The 26,224-nt window shown below is 37.8% G+C and overlaps 1 protein-coding gene across 2 annotated transcripts in view; it reads right to left on the minus strand.

The window, feature by feature from the left end:
• RELN (reelin) overlaps positions 1–26,224 on the minus strand; it is a 482,353-nt gene that overhangs the window by 349,095 nt on the left and 107,034 nt on the right. The window lies entirely within an intron of this gene.

Raw genomic sequence — 26,224 nt, forward strand, 5'->3', positions numbered from 1 at the left:
AGATGGTTTTGCTTCTGGATTTGGTGCTATCAGAAAGTGGGGGCAATTTTATCACAGAGTACCTTACTAATTTTATATGAGAAACATGAGGAATGACATAGGGTAAAGTTGTGATGGATAAAAATTCGCATGGAGAGGGGGATGGTCATTTTTGTGATTTGCACCATGTTCCTGCTTTTGTCTGTGTCCAGGTATGACTACAAAGTGGTCTTGGTTTTGGTTCAAGCCACCAGTTTCAAGGTGGCCTTGTCTGATGTTGATGTTCTGTAAAACTGTTTATATTCTACATGAGAATACCACGGCCCAGGTATGAGCGCTAGGTCAGCTCCCAGCTGAGCTATCAAGAGATGCTTTTTTTTTTCTTTTTTAATAAGATGATTTTCTTAGGTTGACCTCCAATATAAAATATTAATAAATAACCCAACGATAAGAAAATAAACAACTCAATTTTTTAAAAAACAGGCAAAAGACCTGAATAGACACCTCACCAAAAAATATACAGATGGCAAGTAAGTATATGAAAAGATGTTCAACATCATAGGTCATTAGAATATTGCAAATTAGGGGCGCCTGGGTGGCACAGCGGTTAAGCGGCTGCCTTCGGCTCAGGGCATGATCCCGGCATTACGGGATCGAGCCCCACATCAGGCTCCTCCGCTATGAGCCTGCTTCTTCCTCTCCCACTCCCCCTGCTTGTGTTCCCTCTCTCGCTGACTGTCTCTATCTCTGTCGAATAAATAAATAAATTAAAATAAAATAAAATAAAAGAATATTGCAAATTAAAACAACAATGAACTGCCACTTCGCAACTATTATGGCCACAGTGCAAAACACCGACGACACGTGGTGAGGATGTGGAACAGGAAGAATGCTTATTCATTGCTGGTGAGAATACAATATGGTATAGCCACCTTGGAAGACACTTTGGCATTTTCTTATAGAAACAAACATTATCTTAGTGTATGATCCAGCAATCATGACCCATAGTATTTACCCAAATAAATTAAAGATTTCTGTTCACATAAAAACCTGCACATGGATATATATAGCAGTCTTATTCATAATTGTCAAAGCTTGGAAGCCACCAAGATAGCCTTCAATAAGTAAATGGAACAGAACTGTTGTCCATCCAAACAACGGAGTATCTATTCAGGGCCAAAAGGACATGAGCTACTAAACCATGACAAAACATGGATAAATAAATGCATTTTATTAAATGAAAGAAGCCATACTGGAAAGGCTACATACGGTCTGATTCCAACTATATGACATTCTGGAAAAGGCAAAACTACAGAGGCAATAAAGACATCCCCAGTTGCCAGGGGTAAGGAGGGAGGCAAGGATGAATAGGCAAACATAAAAGATTTTTTGGGCAGTGAAATTATTCCATTTAATACTACAATAGTGGACACATGTCATTACATATTTGTCAAAACACAAAGAATGTACAACATTAAGAGTGAATCCTAATGTAAACTAGGGACTTTGAGTGATAATGATGTGTCAGTGTAGGTTAATCCCGTTGTAACAAATGTATCGCTGTAGTGCAGGAGGCAGGAAATAGTGGGGAGTTATGGGGGGCAGTGGAGGTATTTGGGAAATGTCTATACTTTCCATTCAGTTTTGCTGTGACCTAAAAGTGCTCTAAAACCAAAGTTTATTAATAATAATATTAATAAAAACATTGCCAGGAATGAGCAATTAAATTAAAAATTCACTTCCTGGCTTTGTGAACTTAGGCAAATGACTTACTCTGAGACCCAGTTTTCTTGTCTATAAAATGGAAATACCATGTCCCCTCCATCCCAAAGTTATTGTGAGAATTAAATGATCCAATACATATGAGTACAGTCCCCCCCATGTTTGGATAGGTGCCCTTTCTACATGTCATCATAACAGGACATACATGCTTCATCATAGCACTTGACCTGTAAGGGACTAGGTCTTTAATTTTTATATTCCAAGCAACTATCACAATGCCTGACACATCACAGATACTCAAGAAATGTTTTTTCTGAATCAATACAAGAACGATTTAACTAAAGAAATTAAAAGCAATAGAAAAATATCACGTTACATTCCCTAGTGAGACCGAACCTTCTAGAATAAAAGAATAGGTCATATTCGACAAACAAATAGAAAAACAGTATTGTATTTTGACATATCCTAACGATGCCCTTTTTCTAATGCAAGTTTTTGTTTTGTTTTGTTTTGTTTTAAGCTACATCTTGAGACAAAATTCATGAAGCCAGAGAAACCACAAGGTTAGGAAGGATAAGAGACTCCCAGGGAAATCACAGAGTGCTGCAGGAGACTCAAAAGCCATGACTCAGAAATTGCCACTCCACTCTGTCTGGGCATAAAGCAGAAATACCGTGTGTGTGTGGAAAATGACACATCTGCAAGAGTCAGCCTGACCAAAAAGGAAAACAAAAGTTCCAGCCACACTCAAGTGGAAGGGAAATGAATCAAACAAAATAAGCCTTCAAGGTTTCACAGCCTTGGTAACAGGATTCACATTCAAATATCTCCCGATTCTTCAAATCCCTCCTAGAAAGTGAGTCAGTGTCTAGGCTGCATATTACTTCACAACATTTTACAAAATAGCTATATTGTTGTAATTATGACAGGCCCCACTCTGGGTAAATTTGCCACAGAACAACATTCTTGCAACCCAACATTCTGGCACAGAAGTTCCCCCAAAAAGGCTGCACAGTGGCATCATCTGAAGAGATAGGATAAACACTGGTTCCTAGAGATTCTGAGTTAACTGGTTTGGGATAAAGCCTGGGTACTGGGAGTTTCAGGAGCTTACCAAACAATTCCAATGTGTAGCCAAGAACATGCATTAAAAATGTGTCTTAGTCAGACATTGTTCTGGCTTCAGGGCTTAGAATAATACTGATATGGTACCAATAGAACAGTATGAAAGCATCCAGCAGTGTCTTACACAAGGGCCCTGATGGTAATGCAAAATAGTCAATCCTCTACCCCCTACTCCTAGAACCATGTATTCAGAGGGCCTTATTATATACCTTCAAATACTAGGAGTGTGCATTGGTCTCTGCTTTTTTAACAAAGAGCCTTAGCCTATTACACACTTATCACATTTTCTTTTTTGTTTTTAATTGAAGTATAATTAACATACAGTGTTATATTAGTTTCAGGTATACAATATAATGATTTGATAATTCTATACATTACTCCATGCTCATCACAAGCATACTTTTAATCCCCTTCATCTATTTCACTCATTCCCCTACCCACCTGCCCTCTGGCAACCACCAATTTGTGCTCTGTATTTAGAATCTGGTTTTTCCCCCTCTCTTTTTTTGTTTGTTTGTTTTGTTTCTTAAATTCCACATATGAGTGGAATCGTATGGTAATTGTCTTTGTCAGACTAATTTCACTTACCATTATAACCTCTAAGTCCGTCCATGTTGTTGCAAGCTGCAAGATCACATTTTCTTTTTACGGCTAACATTCTATTTTATGTATATATATATATATATATGATATACGATATACATCTTCTTTACCCATTCATCTCTGGGTGGACATTTGGGTTGCTTCCATATCTTGGTTACCACATTTTAATTGGCATTTTCTCTGAAAATATCTAAAAGTTGGCCACAGTTGCAACTATTAGCAATCTATTCATTTTAATATCAACCAGCAGAAAACAACAGTATTTACAGAATACCTGTTTTGGCTCAAACATTAAGCCCTGTGGAGGTGCACAGAAGAAATGTAAGACATGGCCCCTATCCCAAAATGACTTGAGCTGGAAAGAGACAACTGGAACAAACTGACATTCTTAAAAAACACCTGGAAAATAAGTAAGTGCTAAATGAAGTTGTATTTGTGAAAAATTATGAAATAGGGAAGAGTGATTAATAGAAATAATTATAACAATGGTTATAATAATACTTAATTGAGCACTTACTATGGCCTGGTGCTATTGTAAGCATTTCATGAATATTAACTTATTTGAGGCTCTTCACAACCCTGTGAGGTAGGAGCTGTTAGTTTCTTCTCCATTTTACCTGCGAGGACCCTGAGCCGATGGAGATAAAAGAATGTGTTCCTTGTCATAGAGAAAGTGGAGAGTGTCACCTGGATTCAAACAAGTGCCCTTGCTATCCAGTCAGAAATGGCGCTATTGAAGAGGGAGGCTGGAGCTGAGTCTTGAGAGAAAAGCCATGATTTCCCATATTTGTTTTTATATACATGAGGCAGCATGGTATAATCACGAGACTGTCCCCTCACTCTGCCACACACCACTGAATGACCTTATCAGGGTGTCCCCTCTCAAGCTTCAGTTCTGACATCTGTAAACTGCTGGTCCATGATCACTAAGACACCCCCCCCTTCAGTTCCATAGCTCTCTAAGTACAATCTAAATGGATAGAAGAAAGATGGAAGGACATCTCACAAAGGCAGACATAATGAGCAGAGGTGCAAATATAAAATGAGAACGAAGAGAAGGAGAGCAGTCAGACTCAGCTTCCAATGTTCTATGAAACACAATTTACTGCCTCCACCACAATGATCTTCTTAATGGCTTGTGTCATGAAAGACCTATACCATCTAATTAACGCAGGTGATTTAGGAACCTATTCTTGGGACAACTGAAATTTGAATTTGATAATGAATTTAAATTTATGATGGTGCTTTCCCTGCTGCATGCCGGATAATAGGATACATATTGAGTTTTATTATTGCTTGGAAAAGGGAAAATCGGATCTATAATAGAATTTAATTATATGTATCTCAAGGAAATATATATTTATTATATGTATATATGTGCACCATAGTAATAATAAAGATTGTATTTTCATTGCTGTGGTTATGTGTAAACACTCGTACAAAAAAATGTTCATGTGGAACTTCTTCCTCAGAGAAAAAAGCTATACTTTTCTAAGCACTTCAAGAAGTATGGCTCTCCTGATCTAACTTTGGGCAAAGAAAGTAAAGTATAATTTCAAACTCTGAAGTGCTACAAGATTGATAACTTGTCTAGCAAGATTTTAAAGCAACCATGTTATAAACACATTTTCCTTTTGAATATTGTGTATATACACCTGAAAAATAGAATATTCACAATTCAGCTATAATTTCTATATTCGAAAGAGTCAATATAACTTTTTGACATAGTACAGGCGTCTTAAATTAAGTCATTCAAACCACTGGATATCTAGTTTAAAAATATCTAATATTTGTCTTCTTAATGATTGCTGTGGTTAAAGGATATAAATCTGCACCAGAGTTTCCTTTATCCACATTATACTTCTGCAAGATTAGGCTCACAGTATCTTTAATCGTTCTAAACTTGCTTCCATGATTCCTTTTAAGACAGTGATACACATTTCTTTGCCTTCTGGGATGTCATTTTCCTTGACAAGTCTTCAGTTATTTTAAGTTTGTGACTAAACCTTGTATGAACTCTATTTTCCCACAGGAATACTTTTCTATGCTTTTAATGTGCACACCTTGGATCTTCAGAACTGGAACTAAAATTTCTATAATTTCCACCATCTCTAAAGGAAAATGTACATATTCTCATCAAAACGTAGGCCATTCACTTCTAAGAAGCACACTGAAGACTTTATTACCCAAAATAACCAATGTAGTGGGAAAGTTACATATTCATGTTGAGTTTATTCTATATTTTGTAGATTAAAGATGTCAATTACTCAAATCTTTTTAGTGTATGATTTGTCATGGTTAGTGTTAAAGTGAGTAGAAACATGCGATGGTTTATTTTCACGGATTTCAAACACTAAGGTATCTGTGGACGAGATATTGCTAAAGAAAGGGCAAGTACCTTAATATTACAGATTTTTGATTGTGAAAAATGTAGCCTTCATTTATAAAAATAATGAAAACTTAAAAGAAATATTATTTTATCATTTCAAACACTTTCAGAAAGTATAGTAGAATGTTGTTCTGTCAGGAAGTTTTAGTAATCTACTAACTTATGTCTCCATAAAAAGCGGAAGATAAGACAAATATTTAAGGTGATTTCTAACTCCTTTTATTTTTATCATTTGCTCTTTCCTTAAAAGGGATATCTAAAGGCTTCCATCAGTTAATAAAAAAAAATAGACCCTTCTGCAAATCCAGTTTGGAAAGTTAGTATTATATTGTAAGTGAACAGGGAAAATGAATTATAGAGTTTCTCCTAGTCATTTTTAAAATCTTTTCATTTGATTTAAATACGAATAACTGTTTACTTACAGAATTTGACTTGTCTATTATTCGCTTTCTTTGCTAGGTCAATGTTGTACTCAAACATTTCAACAAAGCTAAACACAATTTTATAGGCTGAAAAGTAATCACAGAACTTTCTGAAAACATCCTTGTTGCAGCTTATCTGTGAAGCACCAGCCAGATGAAAATGGATATGAAAAGAACAGCTCTTGCGTAGTGCTACTAGATAATGAATAGTTCACACACTCACATATATACACACTGGGTATATTTAATTTAAACACTGATTTAAAGGCATTTGGTTTCAGGTGTAAGTCTAGAAGCAAAAAATCACCAAAACCTTTTAAAACCATTCTGAAATTGTATGTCTATGAGCATACGTTAGAAAATGTATGAGGATTCATGTTATTTACACCCCTCTTTTCAGTTACACAAAAAGATGTTCTTCTAAATCAGCCTGATTCTTTCCTCACTCACTGCTGTTAAAAGGATGAGAATTACTGCTGTTGCCCTCCCTCTCTTGTCCTCTCCCAGCCCTGCCATTTCTGAATGTCTTCTCCGTACCTGGTGTTTTAACCCTACTACTGCCTTACTAGTACTGGAAGGACAGTAGTCAGGAAGGGTTGAGAGTACAGACCCTGGAGCCAGTCTGCCTGGGTTCAGATCCTTGCTCCACTACCAAGGAGCTATGGAATCTTGGGCAGGTTACTCAAAAACTCTGTTCCTCAGTTTCCTCTCCAGGAAAACAGAGATAGTAATAATAGGGTGGCTGCAAAGATTAAATGAGTATACAGCACATTGTTAGCACTGTATGTGTTAAATATTATCATCCCTATTTTGGAGACCAAGAAGAATTATCAAGAACCAGTGATTTTAAGTGCCTTGCAAAGATAACAGAACTAGTGAATGACACTTGAACACATTTATCTTACACTGTGCACTGGCTTCTTCCCTACTTGTATCCTTATGTGGAAGTACCTCAGTTCTGGGACAGATCCCTGTCCTGATCCAAAGGAAATCCTGTCCAAACCCAGTGATGGAGAGCAAACCATCTGAGAGTAAGCCGGAAGAGGACCCCTTCTCTAGGCACAAGCTTAGGTGATCCTCCTCCATAATTTTTCATCAGACAGTTATTGGATACTCTTTGGCCTCTTGGTAGGCACATCTCTGAATGAGATACACACGTGAGTGGGACAGCTTTAGGTCAAAAGCACTCCCCTAAAGGGCAAAGCCATTCAGTTACTCTTAGGTCTATGTGGCCACTGAGTTTAACAGAGCAGCAACTTTCCAAAGAGCTATGTAACCCTTTGCACTAACTGAAGCTCTCTGAGCCAGTGGTTCAAAGTATACCTCTGCAGCTCTCTTCCCAACACTGCATACCCCCTCCCCCACTGACCGCTGCTTGGTGCCAGGTAATCACTACATACTGTCTGCCCCCAGACTTTCCAAACTGACTGCACCACCCTAGCTATCTGTCCAGAACTCTATTTTGCCTCACTACCTGTTGCCTGCTCCTTTGACTTACCCTGGTATATGCTGGATTCACAGTACAACTTCCAGGCTGGAAATCAGATTTACACATTTGCAGGTAAGAAAAATCCAAAGAGGAGAGGCTTCAGAGATATAAACCCAAGCCAGTGTAGGAGGCTGAAAAGAGCCTCCGGCAAGGCTTTCTTTCCAAAACAAAACATCCTGCATAACTGAAACTTGGTACCAATCGAATAGCAACTCTCCATTTCCCCGTTGCCCCCCACCCCTGGCAACCACCATTCTATTCTCTGCTTCCATGAGTCTGACTCTTTTACATACCACATATAAATAGAATTAGGCAGGATTTGTCCTTCTGTAACTGGTTTATTTCATTTGGCATAATGTGGTCTAGGTTCATCCATGTTGTCACATATGGCATATTCCATTGTAAGTATATACCATATTCTCTTTATCCACTCATCCATTGATGGACATTGAGGTTGTTTCCCTACCTTGGCTATTGTGACCAGTGCTGCAGTGAATATGAAAATGCAGATATCTCTTCAAGATTCTGATTTCAATTCTTCTGCATTCCATAAGTGAAATTGCTGGATGATATGTTATTTCTATTTTATGTAAAAAACAATATCATTGAAGCCCTCAGTGCCCTTGATACTCTCAGTTGCGAACCAGAGAATACAATGTAGCTAATTAAAGAAATTTTGAGTGAGATGAAATAGCCTCTCTGAGAGATACACAGAAATAAACCTGGATGCTGCATGGCAAGGAGTGAAGTCCACAGGACCGGTCCAATATAAAACAATAGCTGATACTGCGCACTCCTTGACATCAACCATATTTGGACTAAAATAACAGAACATTCGCCTCAGCTATTCCAAAAAAATATATAAGAACTTACCATGACTGCACTTGATTAAATATGGATACACCCATGCTCAGTCCCTAGCTCATACTGCACTCTTCTGTGTCCAAGTCTCATGAGGGTTGGTCTAGATGGTAGGAGGAAACTAAGTTACATGCCTTCACCCCTAGAAAGGAAGTGTGGGAATCATATTTTGGAATGGCAGTACTCACAATGTGGGAAACTTTATAAAAATGTTGGATAATCATAGGTGGTATATGTCTACTATAGACAGCAAGTTCAGACTCTATGAAGTTCTGATTTTTTGATCCCAAAAGAGCTAAAATAACTGATAGCTTTAAACGACCATGACTATGGACTATGTCCACGAACCTATACACTGAGTTCCTTATCCCTTTCCTTGAGTGAGCATTCTGCCACAGGAAAGATACTGCTTATAGCAGTGAATCTATTTGATAGAAAGGAAGCAAAGGCTCCTGAAAGCCCAACAAATTTCCCAAGGAGTCACATCAGAACAGATAATGTGCCTCTGCTTTCTGACTCCAGATAGTATAAATCTGCAACAAATGGCAGACATTCTTTCAACAACCAGAGTTCCTGCTAAAGGAGGAACATCAATGAGTTAGCATATTTATTATCTCAGTTAAAGAACACTATCTATCTAGTCTTGGAGTTATTACTGACCTCTCCCCACACCCCAGTCAATCAATCAGGAAGTCCTTCTGATGTTACCTCAAAATTTTCTCAACTCTGCCCCCTCCTCCTAACCTTCCTACCTTGGCCTTATTTCAGGCTTTCATTATCTCTTTTTTGACCAGTACCAACAGCTCCCTAATTGGGTCTCTTTGGGTTCAGTTTTGCTTCCTCAGGCTACTTCTCAATACATATATCTTTCTAAAATGCAAATCTGATTTTATCATTCCACTGATTTAAATCCTTCATTGGCAATCCACACTTATAGAAGTAGCCCGAAGTTCCTCAAAATGACATTCTGTCCCCCATCTATTTTTCTCTAGACTCATTTATCATGGCCCTTATTCAAACTTCACACTCCATCATGACCGAACTGTATATAGCTATATGCACACACCTCTAGTTTTGCTCTTATTCTCTCTGCCTAGACGACGGGTCAGCAAACTATTGGCCTATGGGTCAAATCTGGGTCATGGCCTATGTTTGTATTACTGTTGAGCTAAAAATGAGCTTTTACATTTTGAAAAAGTTGTAAAATAAAAAGAAAAATATGGAGTAGAGACCTACCATTATGACCTAAAAAGCCTAAAATATTAAAAAGCCTAAAATATTTACTATCTGGCCACTTACAGAAAAAGTTTGCTGACCCCTGGGCTAAGTACCATTTCTTCCTCTCACTTGCCTAAACCCTTACTCATCACTTAATACACATGAGATCATAAATTCATCTCCTCCATGAAATTCTCCTGTACAACTCCTGCCTGTATCTGACGTTAACATTAGGAACACCTCCATGCTCTTATACCACCCAGAGAATAGTTATGTTATTGAACCTACTCATTGCATTACAGAGAGTTATCTGTCTTTCTCATTAGACTGTTAATTATGTTATGAATTTTTTATTCACCAAATCTACGACAGGCATATAATCGATGTTTATGGAATGAAATGCTGAATAAAGGTGTCACTATTAACATTATGTGGTAACACAGTCATTCAAATGACAGGAGCTCTCCGTGGTACTGAAGAGACTTCCTCCAGCTCCTTCCCAGAAACTTCTGTTTTGTGTTTCTCAATTACCTTCACCAGCCTCTATAATGACTTCATGACTTTTCCTGCCACTTTCCAATCGATTTCCTGTAGAATACAAACTCTTGATCAACTCTCTTCTTCTCCAATTAACTATACATACCTTTTGGTCAAGGCATTTACTGTTTACCAAATAGTCATAGGCCCCCCACACACACTCTAGCCCCTCTGTAGTTCAAAAGGGCTGCGTGAGTAATTCTGAACAATGTGATACAAGCAGAAATGAAGTATACTATTTCCTAGTTGAAGCACAGAGTAGAGTGAGTTCTGTAGGTTCCTGTATTCCCTTGTCTTGATGGCAAAAGGAGCCACACACTGAGATAGCATAGTCACAATATGGAAATACCTTAGACTGCTGAGTCCCTGCATGGAGGGCAACTACCCTAAAAAGTCTCTGACTTATAGAGAGCTGTTGAATTAAACTGCGATTTGGGGGTGAACTTCTTACCACAGCAAAACTGAATTTCCCTGATTAATACATCCTTTTAATATAATAACTCTTATCACAGTTCATTTACTTCTATTTCCTTTACTAGATTATAAATTTCTTAAGAGAAGTGATTTGATCCTATTGATTTTCACAGCATCACTCAATAATTGCTTGCTAAATGGATGAACAGAATTCTAAGTCTGCTTTCCTCTTTTCCATGACATTTCCTACTCTCAAAAAAGAACAACAATTTGTTTATTTTACAGCAATCAAAGGAAAACTGTGATGAATGTAATTTCCTCATATGTGGAATATGGAAAACAATAGTACCCGCCCCACTGGGCTCCACAGTTAATGTATGTAAAGTTTTAGAACTATGCCCAGCACATAATAAATATACTATATAAATGTTGGCTATTACAACATCACCAAAACTTCTTTTTAGGATCCCTAAATTTCTATCCATGTTCCCAGTAACTTACAAAATCAATCATTTTTTTTTTCTGGTAAAGGCACGGCATTCAGTAACTCTAGTCTTTGTTTTCTTATAAAATTAATATATTTACAAATATTAAATCACATATAATACACGGGAGCCTGGGTGGCTCAGTTGTTAAGCATCTGCCTTCGGCTCAGGGTGTGATCCCGGCATTCTGGGATCGAGCCCCACATCAGGCTCCTCTGCTAGGAGCCCGCTTCTTCCTCTCCCACTCCCCCTGCCTGTGTTCCCTCTCTCACTGGCTGTCTCTCTCTGTCAAATAAATAAATAAAAATTAAAATAAAAAAAACACATATAATACAAAAATATAGGGTAAACATGTATAATATTACAATTATTGCAAGAACTTTATTTATATCCCGGTGGCAGCTTAAGTACCATAAGAAAACACTGACAATGAATGAATTCTGACAATGAAACATATTTCATGTTTTCAGCTCATGGGATTCCAAAGCAGATAAAAGAAATACCAATACATTGTAAAGGACAAATCAGAGGAAAATATGATGTATAATGCTTTCATTTACTTATTTATTTTTTTAGAGAGCATGAGCACTTGAGTGGGGGAAGAGGAAGAGAGCCTTAAGTAGGCTCCAACTCCAACACTGAGTCCCATGTGGGGCTCAATCTCACAACCCTGAGATCATGACTTAAGCTGAAATCAAGAGTCAGACACGCAACCAATTGAGTCACCCAGGTGCCCCAAAATAAATTTAATTTTAGATTTGAAATTATTTTGCCTACAATTTCTAGCTGACAAGACAACCCAAAAATTTTTTTAAAGAATTCATTTACATAATTCTATAGTTGGAAAGAAAATATTAGAACTTCTATATTTTACTGTCAAATTTATATGTCCTATAATACACGAAGTATGTAAGTACAGGAGTATATGTATTAAACTTACAAATTAAAAGTAAATAGACAAATATTTAATTATATATATATATGTTCAAAAACTTTACTATCACAAGAATTCTACATTTGGTTTAGAGACTTCACCAGGTCAGGGAGGGAAGTAAGAGATGATTAAGAGATTTGGCATGAAAAAAATCATCTCCCTTGTGACTTTCTGAGATACGAAAACTGTCAAATTTTTATCTTATCCTCCTGTGGTCAGTTAGGAAATAACAATGCTGATGAGAAGAAGAACAGAAAAGGCTCTGATTTGAGTCCATTGTTGTATTCTTCAAGGGAATGAAGGGGAACATACCAGGAGGAGCACAGCAGAAATGTGCAACCAGCAGTGTGTTTCCACTTCTGCTATGGAATTATGATCTAGCATGGGGATGCCAGATTTCTGCCAAGAAGCGCTGAAGATGCTATGAGGGCTTAATACAATGGAAGAGTCATGCAAAGATATTGGAAATCCGAAGCAAATTACTCTAAGTATCATAAAAGAAGCCTACATTATTTTGTGAGCCCAAAGAGACAGCAAATGCATCTCTTTAGGACAGAGAATCAATAAGCTATTACAGCAATGTTTGAGACATTGCTGGTTTTGAAAGGGAAATAAAATCCTCTTGGGTTTTTGTTTTTTCAAAAGGAACGGCATTCTCAAAGTGGAAGAGTGCGGGCCATACTGAGACAACCAAGGAGAAGGGAGAGCAGCTGGGATACAGTGGTATGTACAGTGGGCCCAGGGAGGAGAGAGCGGGAAGGGCAACTGAGGGAAGCCAGAACAGAAAGATGTTGGATGCCTCAGTCAAGAATTGGTACGGCTGCAGGCACAATGGGGAGTGACTCTCAGAACTGTGTATACATAGAAAAAAATATAAATACGATAGTGTGTATAAAATGTATGGATATAAACCAAAGAACATCACAGACAGTGCCTGGAAAATTAACACAAGAGACCAGGCAAGGCACAAAAAGGTTGGAATTCCAGTGTTAGGAGAAAGGTTTTTGATTTGAATTCATTGTTTTATGCCTCGTATTATGGTGCTAGGGCTGCTAGAACAAAGCATCACAAACTGGATGGCTGACAACAACAGGATTTTACTGTCTTACACTCTGGAGGCTAGAAGTCCAAAATCAAGGTGTCAGCATGCTAGTTCTTCCTGAAGGCTGTGAGGCAGAATCTGTTCCATGCTTTTCCCCTAGCTTCTGGTGGTTCCAGGCATTCTTTGGCTTATAGCAACATCATTCCAACCTTTCTTCCTCACATGACATTCTCCTTGTGTCTCTGTGTCTTCCCACGGTCGTCTTATAAGAACACCAGTCATATTAGATTAGGAAGCCACCCTACTCCAGTATGACTTCGTCTTCACTTAATTATATGTGCAATGACTCTATTTCCATATAAGGTCACCTTCTGTGGCACTGAGGCTTTAGGACTTCAACATATCTTTTTGGGGGAGACTCAATTTAACCCAAAATGTGCCTCAAGGAAATGAAGAGAATCGTGAGGAGCTACAGTGTTCTCACTCAGAAAAATATGTTCGTGATTATGAAAGCATGGATGGTGTTCTGTGACTCAGTGTTAGGTAAAAAGGCTATGATTTATTAAGATGCTATCAAAGAAGAGTAACTCATTTTCTAAATATTGATTTATAATTCAAACTTGCCTGAAATACAAAGTATATAGTAAATAATACCACACAAAATCATGGGGGAGTTCATTAGAAGAATGGGCAGCGGGAGGGGGGAGAGAGAATTTACAAAAACAAAACAAAACAATGAAATAAGTTGACAAAAAGTCCTAGAAAAAATTCTAGCTTTGCATTTAGAAACTGCATGGAGTCACAAGACTTTTGAAAGTAATATGCACCTTTAAGAAGAGATGAACCATTGTCACCCATACTTTTTTTTTATCAAATGAAAATTACTGGCTAACATAAACCCTAAAAGAACAAATAACCAGTTACAGTAAAATGATCATTAAATTTGTTAGCACAGACCTTCAAACACGATAAAGGCAGCGTACCTAGCAAAGGTATTAGTAAAAACTTTCCTAGTATATTTGCCAGCTCAATTAACTACACTACCACGCCCCAACATATGTTATTGATAAGAGCCAGGCAAAGGTTAGGCTTACATTATAATAATATAGCTCCTTATAAAGATGTCACAAGAGGTGACATCAAGATCTCTTTCTAAAGACTGACTGCATAGCTGGGAAATAGCACTAATTAAACTATCATTGAATGTAGATTTTACAAAAAAAATTTTTTTGAGACTTAAGAAGCACTCCATGAAAGACTACAATTGCATTTCATGAGAGAATGACTGCAAAAAGCCCACCCACACTGTCCAGTTTTAGAGGAAGTTAATTTGGCAGTCTTTTAAGCAGATTGTCTTTTCCTTTCCATTCAATGTAGAGGGGTGTAATACAGTCTCACCTGGGTGTATAGGGATTTACAAACACAATTCCAATTACAAGGAACAGGATTTGTACATGTAAGGGCCTGCCCAGAGCTCTATGAATTCACCTTCTAATTTGCAGCGCTGCCCCCAGAGGCTGAGAGTGATTCTGTCTGCATATGGCGAATGTGTGGATGCCTGTGCCCAGTGCACCAGGTGGGAGGTACGGAGCTCACAGTCAGGGAGGCTGAGCAGATGATTTACAGCTGACGTCTAAGAGCTCCGTTGAGAACTGCCAAGCGCTGTACTAAACGCCACCAATCAGGCAAATCCAGTGGTGGCAAACAAGCTTGGCATTAACAGCCGAAATAAAATATGCTAATCAGTTGCTCTACTCCAGGAAAGCAAGTCACCAGGGAAGGAGGCTGGGGGAAAAGCCACATCTTTAAGGCTCTGCAGAGATTTTTCGGTTAAATTTCTACATTTATCTCTAAGTTAGGACTTCACGGATATTTCCACCCCATTTACAACACAGTAAATGTTTTACACGTTGGAAATCTTCAAATCCCCTTCCATGCTACCAGGAGTTAACTATAGCATTTAAAATACATAGATCATGTCTACTTTACATTTAAATACTCTCTGTAGGATGCAGGATAGTGTCATAGTGAAGTACAACAGGACTGGCACAAAGCCCGCTAAGTTCAAATCCTGCCTCTGCCACTAAATAGCTGTGTGACCTTGGCCTACTTAAACTGTCTCAGCCTCCACTTCCTCACCTGATATTTAGAATTGTTGGAGGATTAAATGAGTTAATATAAGCAATACTCTTAGTACAGTACCTGGCACATGGTATTCAATAGCTGTCTGTTCACCTTTATCATGATAATTGCATTCCTAATAAATATAACATTATACAATTTGGGTAATCAAACCAGTTTGATGGCTTATAATGGGGGTCTGGAGTAGAGCTATTCAGAAGATCTTTTTCAGGGAGGTATTGGAAGGTGCTTTTTTTTTTAATTTTTATTTTTAAGTATATAAATACAAATCCTAAACATCATGAAAAAATACAGTATTTTATTATACTTAGCTTATTCACAAGAGCCTTTCCTTTCTGACCTGCACCAGCACCGGCATTCATGTATCCCCTCCTATACATCCTTATTGCATCACCTTAATTACCCATTGCTTTAACACATAAAACACAAAGGCACTCCAACAATGGAGCAATGGTGCTCCAATAGCTTTTATTCTTTGTTATAGCAAATGTTGAGGATGTGATGCAAATTTTATTTACCAATTAATTTATCTTATCTGTCCAACTGGCCTTAGAAATGAATGCTAGCCCTACAGAAAGAAACCCCGTACCCTTTATTACACATAATGAAGATCAAGCCCAGGCTTTCCTCCACGACACATAAATAGAACACCAGAGATAAAAGACCTCAATTCTGTATTTCAAGTGTTCGCGACTTTGGGCCAGTAGCAATATTTGATCTTTTTAGTTTTAAAACTGGAAGCATTAAAAAAAAAAAAAACTGGTCAGTTGAATGGGTAGACAGAAAAAGGGAAGATTATAGAAATTACCAGATTATCTTTAATGGGAAAACAATGCATGTTTTGTGACCTGCCCTCAGTTCACTGGGAAAAGATTACACATGGAAGAGAAGATAACCCACGGAAGACACTGAGACCACTTCAGTGTTTTGTTTTTTTTTTAATGTGCACAATAACAACAATTACCATTCCTCAAATCCCCATGAACAAAATGTCAAAGCAATGTAAGTAAACCATTAAGCCACATCTATAAAGGCATTAGTACAATTACTTGTTTTATTGGCTTTAAACACGCACGCCAAGCCACAATAAACTGAATTGGGCATATGTTGTTCATTACATCATAACTATAAATGGAAATTTTTAATATTCCCCAGCTGTTTCTATCAATAGCAGAAGGTAATTAATGATGACAAGACTAAAAAAAACCCTAAAATAACTTTATACTCAACCCTCAAAACACTTAATATTCATCAAATTATGAAATCTGTGAGGCAAATACATTAACACTTCTTTACTGTATTCCCTAAGGGATCAAGGTATTTAAGTTTTTATTTTAATTATAATGTGCAGCAAGCCAATTATTATATGGAATAAGTCAGTGAATGGGATCATACTGCTTTATGGGTCCTTTGATAGTACTGAAAACTGAATGTTCAGATGCAGGGAAACATGTAATGAGGAAGAACTTGTTGAAGGATTCTCTCAAGTGAGAAGGGAGTCTCATTAGGCTAGAAATAATCGTAACTGTGAGAGCTACCATTTACTGATGCTTACTATGTGACCTGTACTTTTTCCCCCAATAAATCCCCACCACTACCCCATGAAATAGTACCGGTATGGTGGAGCTAGCTGACACTAGCTACAGAACACGGATTGTACACTACTCTTCCCTCCTCTTCCCAACTCAGTCATATCACATTGGTAGCTTGAAATCAGCCACAGTGTGAGTATTTACATCATACAATTTGGCAAATGCTACAAATCAGGGCTTATATTTTCCCAGAGAGCTGGTTCTTAAACATTTATCAGCACACCACTGAAAATAGGTATGATTTTTCCCACATTATAGAGGAGGCAACGGACATTTAATAAAATGAAGTGATTTGATCAAGGTCATCAAATTTAAGCCTGAGATCTGCCTCAAAATAATCCAGTAGAGGGGTCCCTGGGTGGCTCAGCTGGCTAAGCATCTGCCTTCCAGCTCAGGTCGTGGTCCCCAGGTCCTGGGATCGAGCCCTCTGCCCCCACTGTTGGGCTCCCTGCTCAGCAGGGAGTCAGCTTTTCCCTTTCCCTCTGCCCCTCCCCACTGCTCATGTGCTCTCTCTCTCTTTCAAATAAATAAAATCTTTAAAGAAATTTTAAAAACTAATCTAGTAGAGAAAGGGAAAATGGGTGAGGGTATAGCTAAAACAAAATTGCCTCTGAGTTGATGATCATTGAAAATGAGTAATAGATCCATGGGGGTTCATTGAGCTATCACATCAAGTTTTATATGTTATTGAAATTTTTCGTAACAAATAGTTTAAAAATACATACACACACACAGAGACCATTGACACTTGGAAAAACAAATCAATTCAATATAATAAAAACCCACTGAATCAAAAGTTGAAGAAGCAGGGCTCAATAATGTCTTTTGATGTTAAAAGTTGACAACCACTGCCTTATACTACTATCTTTTTTTTACAGCAAAAAAACTAAAACAACCCAAATGACCACTAATCGGTGATAATGAATAAACACATTATGCACAAGAAATATTATATAGCTGTAAAAAAGGAATAAGGAACTGCCCATATACTACTCTTGATTGGTTTCCTAGGAATACTGTTAAATTTTTTGAAAACACCATAGATACAGAAACTGTATAGGTTTCTATTTATCTAAGAGAGGGAAGAAGACATACAGATAGAGATACATACAAAAGCAGAGAAATTTTCTAATATTATAAAACAGTGAAAAGATAAACCATAATTTATAAAATGGTTATGTAAAGGGGGAAAAATGAAATTAGAGAGAAACTAAACTTTGAATAACTCTTGTTTTGTAGATTTTATAGATACTTTGTAACCATGTAAATTATTTACCTAATTCTTAAAATTAAATAAACAGCAATCCCTAATAACTGAAAGTAAAATTAAGCAAATTAATTATACATCTAGCTGGTGGCACAATTACAGAAAAAAACTCTTCTAAATTACTCCAAAATATAGTAATTTGATTCTATGTCCCTAGTGATTTAAACTGTTTGAACTTAAATCAGCAATGATGGAGTTATTTACACCACAAGAATTGGCAAAAACTACAATCAGATACGCACCCATCCCCATTTCAGAGAGCAGGTTGTTACATATTTACTACTCCAGTTGAATAAAGCTCACCACTAACATTAAGTAAAAATCTTGCAGGCCTAAATTTGAAATACAAGTATAATGAAAACTCATGATATATTTTATGTTGGACATGCAAAGCCATGTGTGCATTTACTCTCTCTCTCTCTCTCTGCTAAGTTCTGTTTACTGGAAAGGCCTAAAAACAATAACCAACCCTGGAACAACACCCAAATAGCATTGTCAAAATAGCATTTCCAATGAAAAGTAAATAGTAAACCTTTTGAGAGAAAAGTTCTAGTAAAGAAACATCCATGATGAGCCTACAGTATCTTGTCATACCAGAAAGCAAGCAAACGACCAAGGATGCAGGGCCCAACTTAAATAGGCTTCTAGTGGCCAAAAATGAGCTAATTTGAGCACCAATTAGGATGATAACCTCAATGGACTGAAACACATCAGGTATATTTATTTTTTATTTATTTATTTTTTTTAAAGATTTTATTTATTTATGTGACAGAGAGAGAGAGACAGACAGCGAGAGAGGAAACACAGCATGGGGAGTGGGAGAGGAAGAAGCAGGCTCACAGCGGAGAAGCCTGATGTGGGACTCCATCCCCGAACGCCGGGATCACGCCCTGAGCCGGAGGCAGACGCTTAACGACTGCACTACCCAGGCGCCCCCATCAGGTATATTTAAATCATGAGTTTAAAATACTTTAGCACTCACAAAAACAAATTGTACATTATTGGAAACTAATTCATTATTCTTGGAAACTGAAAATAATACTGTTTTTTGTATATAAACTCTACCTCGGAGTAACCAAATTGTTGATGAGAGGTCATTTATTTTGAGGAAATTATACTAATTAATAAATAAAGAAGGAAAAAAGAAGTGGGGTATTACTATTTTGTAACCCATAATGAACTGATGGATCTAGGCAATGACCATCATGGCTCATAACATCACAAAAAAGAGAACCAAACACTATATACGTCCTGATGGAACATCCCAATAACACCTAATAGGTTTTGCCAAACTACATCAATGCCATTCCAGCTTCCAGAGCTAACAAAAAAATGCAGGGGTCAGAGGAACACAATACCTGAAACAAGATCACAAGGATACAATTTAGCAAAGACAAAAATTAGGATACAATTAATCTAGGACAAAAAATATGGTTTCTTTAACAATAACAACAACAAAGCAAGAGGAAACAAAGAATGGAGAATCTGTAGTTTAAAAGAGATTTAAGACACAATGATTTATAGCAATGTCTATATTTTAATTTGATCCTGGTTTAGAAATGTTATATACACACACACACAAATGCAAACACACACAGCTGTTTAAAAATGTAAGTACTATTTGGATATAGGATGATATTAAGGAAATACTGTCTTATACAGGCATGATAATAGTAGTCTGGTTATGTTTTTTTAAGATTACCTAACTTTTAGATACATACTGAAGTATTTACAAATGAGTTGCTACGTCATCTAGAATTCACTTCAAGATAATCACGGGCAAGGGGGAGGGGCAGGTAAGTGGGTGAAACAAGAGTAGCCAAGAATTGACCATTATTAGAACTGAGAGATGGACATATGGTGGTTTATTAGAGCATTCTCAATAATTCTGTATATTTTGGAAAACTTTTATACTAAAATATTTTTTAAAGAGGAGAATCTGTATTTCGGCAAGGTACTAATGATGGTGTATCAAAAAAGACCCAAACCACTATAACGTACTGAAGAACAAGTACCGAATTAAATTTCACAGCTCTCTGAGGTAGCGGGTAGAGCAACTGGAAGAGAAAACTAAGAGAATATATTGGAGGCCTAGATACAAATTCAAAAATTCATTCACCTTTCTCTTTTTTAATAGCTTTAAAATATAATTTACATGCCATCAAATTCACTCATTTTAAGCACATGATTCAATCATTCTGATACTTTTAGAGTGGTGCAACCATCACCAAAATCCAATTTTAGGATCTATCCATCACCCCCAAAAGCTCTCCTGCCGAGCTTTCCTTTGATTTATAACAAGTTCCTTTCAAAGGTGAAAATGTAGAAAATCCCAACATTGGGCCTTGGCTCTTACATTGCTATCTACATTTTTTTAGTCAAAGCAGCCCTAGGACATGTTTCCAGGTTGGAGTTAAGGTCCATTGGGGATAATTCTGGGATGTAACCCCCAACATTTCACAATGGTAATTAAAATTCTTAAAGATTTTTAATTCGTATAGAAGACCATATGTGGGGATTTGAAATAGCTAGCTAGCTATTTCCTGTAAAATACACCAATCATAATTCTAAAACAAACAAAAACATAAGGAACACTATTATAAGAATGCAGTGGTTAATTATTATTATTATTATTGATGATTATAATGATAAATGATTTACTGACTCCTTATCAATTCCCTCAAAGTTTTCAACAGCATGATATTACTCTGAAAATTTCATAACATCCTGAGGATAATTCTGCCATGTATTTAGCATTGCAAAAAGTAACATCAAAGGGGCGCTTGGCTGTCTCAATCCCTAGAGCATGGGACTCTTGATCTCAGGGTCATGAGTTCAAGCCCCATGCTGGGCGTAGAGCTTACTTTAAAAAAGAAACTAAAAACATAACATCAAGAATACAGACAATGCAAAGCTCCTGGTAGCAAAGATTTTATACCCTGAGGAGACTAATAAACATTAAAGCACAAGACAGAAGATAAGTGCTAAGTTATAAATGCTGAAGTAATGTCAGAGTAGGAGGTATTCTCTTTTGCAAAGAGGGAGGAGGGACTGCTTAAAATAATAGTTTTTTTTTTTTTTCTGATGTATGCAGTTTTGATTGAAAGTGCTACGAAATTTCTAGAAGCTGGTGTTAGAATATGCTTTCAGTTCTGTGAGGACTCCATCTCAAGCAACTACAGATATTAGCCAAGTTAAAAAAAAAAAAAAGTCCCAAATTTCTGGTATGCCAAGAGGCTCTTAAGGTTTCACTTTTAGGAAAGAATGTAGCGTATTACAGATTACTGCATTGTTGTGAGCCCAGGAAGAGAGAGAGAAGAGGCTGGACTGGAGGTTGGCAGAAACCAGGCCAGGAATCGCACTATTTGTAACTGAATAGTGAATATATTTTATAACGAGTGGCACTCTGTCTGACTATATTTTGGGTAACGTAACATACAGTTGCTGTAGTAAGACTGGTCATAGACAGTTACAGAAACTTCTGTTCACCAATAGGAAAACCTGATTTTTCTTCCATTGCAAACAGGGAAGTTCTAGATATAGAGTGGCCACTGGTGTCCAATTCTGCCAAGAGACCAGGGAAGGTGAGATTAAAAATAGGCACTGGATTTGGCTAATAGAATGGCGTTGTTGACTTTTATGAAAGTAAAATCAACAGTATTGTGGGCAAAAAGAAAGCTTTACAATATTGTATTAAGTGGTGAGTAAGAGGTGAGAAAATGGTATTTGTAGGTACAGTGTTTTTACACGATGTTTGGCAATGAAGAAAAGCTGGGTGTGATGACAGTTTGAGGGAGAAGACCACGTAAAGGGCTTATTTTTTGGTTTTAGTCTTTTGAGCATGTTTGTAAACTGAAAACAAACAGAGAAGAGGGAATTTGGAGATAGAAGTGAAAGGGTGATAAATAGGTTCTGGTACCAACTGCAACACTGGATGTGGGGGCTGTTCCTCACACATGCAAGTAATTCTCCAGACACCAGCTAGATGCCCTGCAATTGCACTCAGTTCTGACACTACCCACCATCCCATCCCACATAGTAAAGGTTCAGTCCTCCAACACTGCTCCACCTCACTTGGAGTGGTTAAACTGTACTTCTGACCAACTAGCTATAAATCTGAGGTTCCTGTGATCCCCTCCTTGGGTCTGATCAATTTGTGGTTCACAGAACTCAGAGAAACATGTTTCCTCCTAGATTACAGGTTTATGGTAAAAGGATATGGCTCAGCAACAGCCAGATAGAAGAGATGCACTGAGCAAGGTATGTGGGAAGGGGTGTGGATCTCCCACGCAGCTCCAGGCCACTCTCTCGGCATCTCCACCACATGTTCACTGACCCAGAAGCACTACAAACACTGTCCTTTTGGATTTTTACGGAGCCTTCATTACATAGTCAGGATTGATTAAATCATTGGCCATTGGTGACTGAGTTAACAACAGTCGCTCTTCCCTCCCAGAGACTAGGAGGTAGAGGTCACTGAACAGCCTGACCCTTCAATCACAGGGTTGGTTCCCTGAGGCCTTTCCAAAAGAGACCTCATTAACATAACAAAAGACACCTTTATGGCTCTTACCTAGGAAATCACAAGGGTTTTAGGAGCTCCTTGACAGGAACTGGGTCCAAGACCAAATATAGTATAAATCATAATATAACATATGCAAAAATAAAGCTAGACTTTGCCAGTAGGAAACTCATAAATTAATTCAGTGGCTGCCCATCAGGTCCTAACACTAACCTCTCTTGGATAAGGCCAACATGTTGGTAATCCAAGAAGTAGAGTGGAATACAAGTACAAATTTTTTCACTAAAGAAGGAAACCTAAGATTTTTCGGGTAGTACATAATGGTTGATCTTTTGGTGTATGGATCTGTTGTCAGTGAAACTGAAATATTGCAGCATTGTCTGTGTATTTGTTCGGGAGTGCAGCTGATACATGTTTCACAGTGTTGAAGAGGGTAAAAGGCTGTGAGAACTGGAAATTAATTTGTAATTACAATATTGACCATCCTACTACGGTCCTGGTGTCTGTTTACACTTTTATCTATTTACCCACCCATTCATCCATCTAGCTATCTAGCTATCTGTGCCTCATCTCTCAACCTCCTTCTTTCCATGTCCACACCTACACCTGCCCCCTTACTGTTTCACTCCTATGCCTCTTTCTCTTATTTTTTCCCATTCCTCTTTTAGTGTTTCCACCTTTCAAATTCTCTAATTTATGGGCTCCCATTTTCAGAGCATGGCACATGATAGATCCTCACCATACTTCTACTGAAATAAAGAATTAAAATATTACTCTAGGGGTGCCTGGGTGGCTCCTTCGGTTAAGCGTCTGACTCTGGATCTTGGCTCAGATCATGATCTCAGGTCATGGGATCGAGCCCTATGCTGGGCTCCATGCTGGGTGTGGAGCTTGCTTAAGATTCTCTTTCTCCCTCTCCCTCCTGATCTCGCCCCTACTCTCCCTCTAAAAAAAATAAAAATAGAAAAAAATTAAAATTTCACCCTACGACCTCTTCACCTAAAGGCAAGGGTCCAAGGAGAAGGGATACAACTGAAAGGCAGAAAGGTCGGGAGTACTGGACCATAAAGTTGAGATGAAACAGAAATCTAAGCCTCAGGCAGCCATACATATCCAGGATGCTGCTTTCCAGGGGAAAGGAGGTAAGGAGCAAATGGTCTAAAGGATGGTAAAAACAAAACAAAAAAACAAAACCAAAAACAAAAATAGAACAAAACCTTAATCTGATCCAAAACAGTCAGCAAATCAGAGAAGAGACCTAACTCTTTCTCCCAATCAAGAAATGCAAGAATTTACTTAGGGAGAGCCCACACACTCAACAGTGAGCATCTCTTCAAGTTCACGTCCACACTTAACTGGGGATGAGAACGTTCAACAGGCTAGGCAGCAGGAGAACTGAAACAGGCCAAACACAGAGTGGGCAAAGGAAGAAAAGCTTTAAAACTCAGTCATCCGCTATTCAAATGATAAAGCCCAACAAAAGGGACTAGAAAGAACAAACAACAGGAGCTCACCAATAAAGAGCAACTTGGCAAATGTGGAAAAAAAAAAGCAGTGGGTCATTTTGAACAAAGGTATTAGCATGATTATGAATCTAAGAGGAAAAGACATAATGCTTAAAAGCAAAAGGAATAATTATGATAATTAGAGTCTCCAGCCGAAAGACAATTGTGATGCCACGCACCATGTGATCATAGAATATGCGGGCTGGAAGGGGCCCAGGTCAGATGGAAACATCTGACTTAATCTCCTTTTACAGATGAGGAAAGTGGGCCTCAAGAAGGTAAAATGATAAGGTCATTAATGAGAGAGCTGGGGTGTCAGAAGCCCAGGCTGTTGTGGCGAAAATCCCCCACCCCTGGGATGGGAGCAGTCCTCACAATGGCCTTCCATTAGTGTTCTCCTCAACCACATCTGCATGGAACACTAACTCTTGGAATTTTGAGGATGATTTTTTATGAAAAAGCTAGGGAATGGGGCTTAAAGTGAGGGCATCTAGAGACTTCACTTGCACTGTGGAATGCAGACTGTACCCGGTGGTACCGGACCACATAAAACACTCAATACTTATATATCCTCTATCTGTAGAGTGATTTTTTTTCCAAGCTGCTTTTCTGTAATTTTTTAACCTAAATCTCCCCTGAGATTGGTAAAATGGATATTATTAGCCCCATTCAACAGATGAGGAAGTTTTACTCCAAGACAGTATGGTGGGGTCACATCTTCTCTTTCTCATAAGAAAAAAATCACTCCTAATCAATATTTTCCTTTCCAAAATCTCCTAAGTTGCTCAGCATTGGAAGAGATCACTGTTTTGTTGGCTGAGCACCAAATGAGGTAGTTGGCTTGCACAAATCTCACATGTTACATAAAACATATGCATCCTTAAACAGTAAAGTTACACTGAGCCCAGGGGATGTTCACACTATTGGAGCCATGAAAGAATTCAGACAAACCCAAGCAACAGCAGACTCACATCCCCCATTTCACCTTCACTCAGAGGTAAGTGCTCTTTGGAGGCAAAGACAGCTAGAATCACTCACACCCATTTATTTTTATTCTTCTTTCTTTTTCACCTGTACAGCTGACCCTTGAATAATACGGTTTTGAACTGCACAGATCCACTTACATGCAGATTTTGTTGATACAGTATGGTACTATAAATGTATTTTCTCTTCCTTAGGATTTTCTTGATAACATTTCCTTTTCTCTAGTTTACTATAAGAATATAATATATAATACATATAACATACAAAATACATGTCATTCAACTTTTATATTGTTAGTAAGGGTTCCTGTCAACCAGGAGGCTGTTAGTAATTAAGCTTTGGGGGAGTCAAAGCCAGATGTGGATTTTCAACTGTACAGGGCTTGGGGGATGGGCACCCCAGCCCTCACCCTGTTCGAGGGTCAACTATAGTTGAACTCCCATAACTTGAACATATGTATGACACAACTCCACTCTAAGTGACTACAGCCCAGGGTCACAAGACTAGTTAGTGTCATTTCAGGCCCTTATGTATATGGTATCATGAAAGAGTTGATAGAAAGTGTTTACTTGGAAATTCAGAGTGTGAAAATCTCTGAACTTGGGAGTTAAGACACCTTAATTTAGAGCACCCACAGTGATGTTTGAAAACCATGGAACCTTGGTCAATTTACTTAACTACTCAATTTCAGTTTCTTTACCTGAAAAATGAAGTTAATATTACCATGCTTTCAGTTATAGTATGTTATGTGGATCAAGTGGAATAATGGCAGTTAGAATATTTTAGAAACTGGAAAGCCATAACAAATGCAAGAATTATTATTATTTTAAAATATCAGTTGCTACCTTAGAATTGGTCCTGGAAATGCGGTCAACTCTTCAGTCTATTACTAGAAGCAAGCAATAAGTACTATTTTACCATATGCCTAAGAGCACTACAGCTTTTTAAAAAAAACAATACTCCTGATTAAAGTTGGGAAAAACATATCAAAC

Source organism: Ursus americanus, chromosome 3, assembly GCF_024610735.1.
Source record: "Ursus americanus isolate L20-20 chromosome 3, mUrsAme1.1.p, whole genome shotgun sequence".
In the NCBI taxonomy this organism is placed as follows: domain Eukaryota; kingdom Metazoa; phylum Chordata; class Mammalia; order Carnivora; family Ursidae; genus Ursus; species Ursus americanus.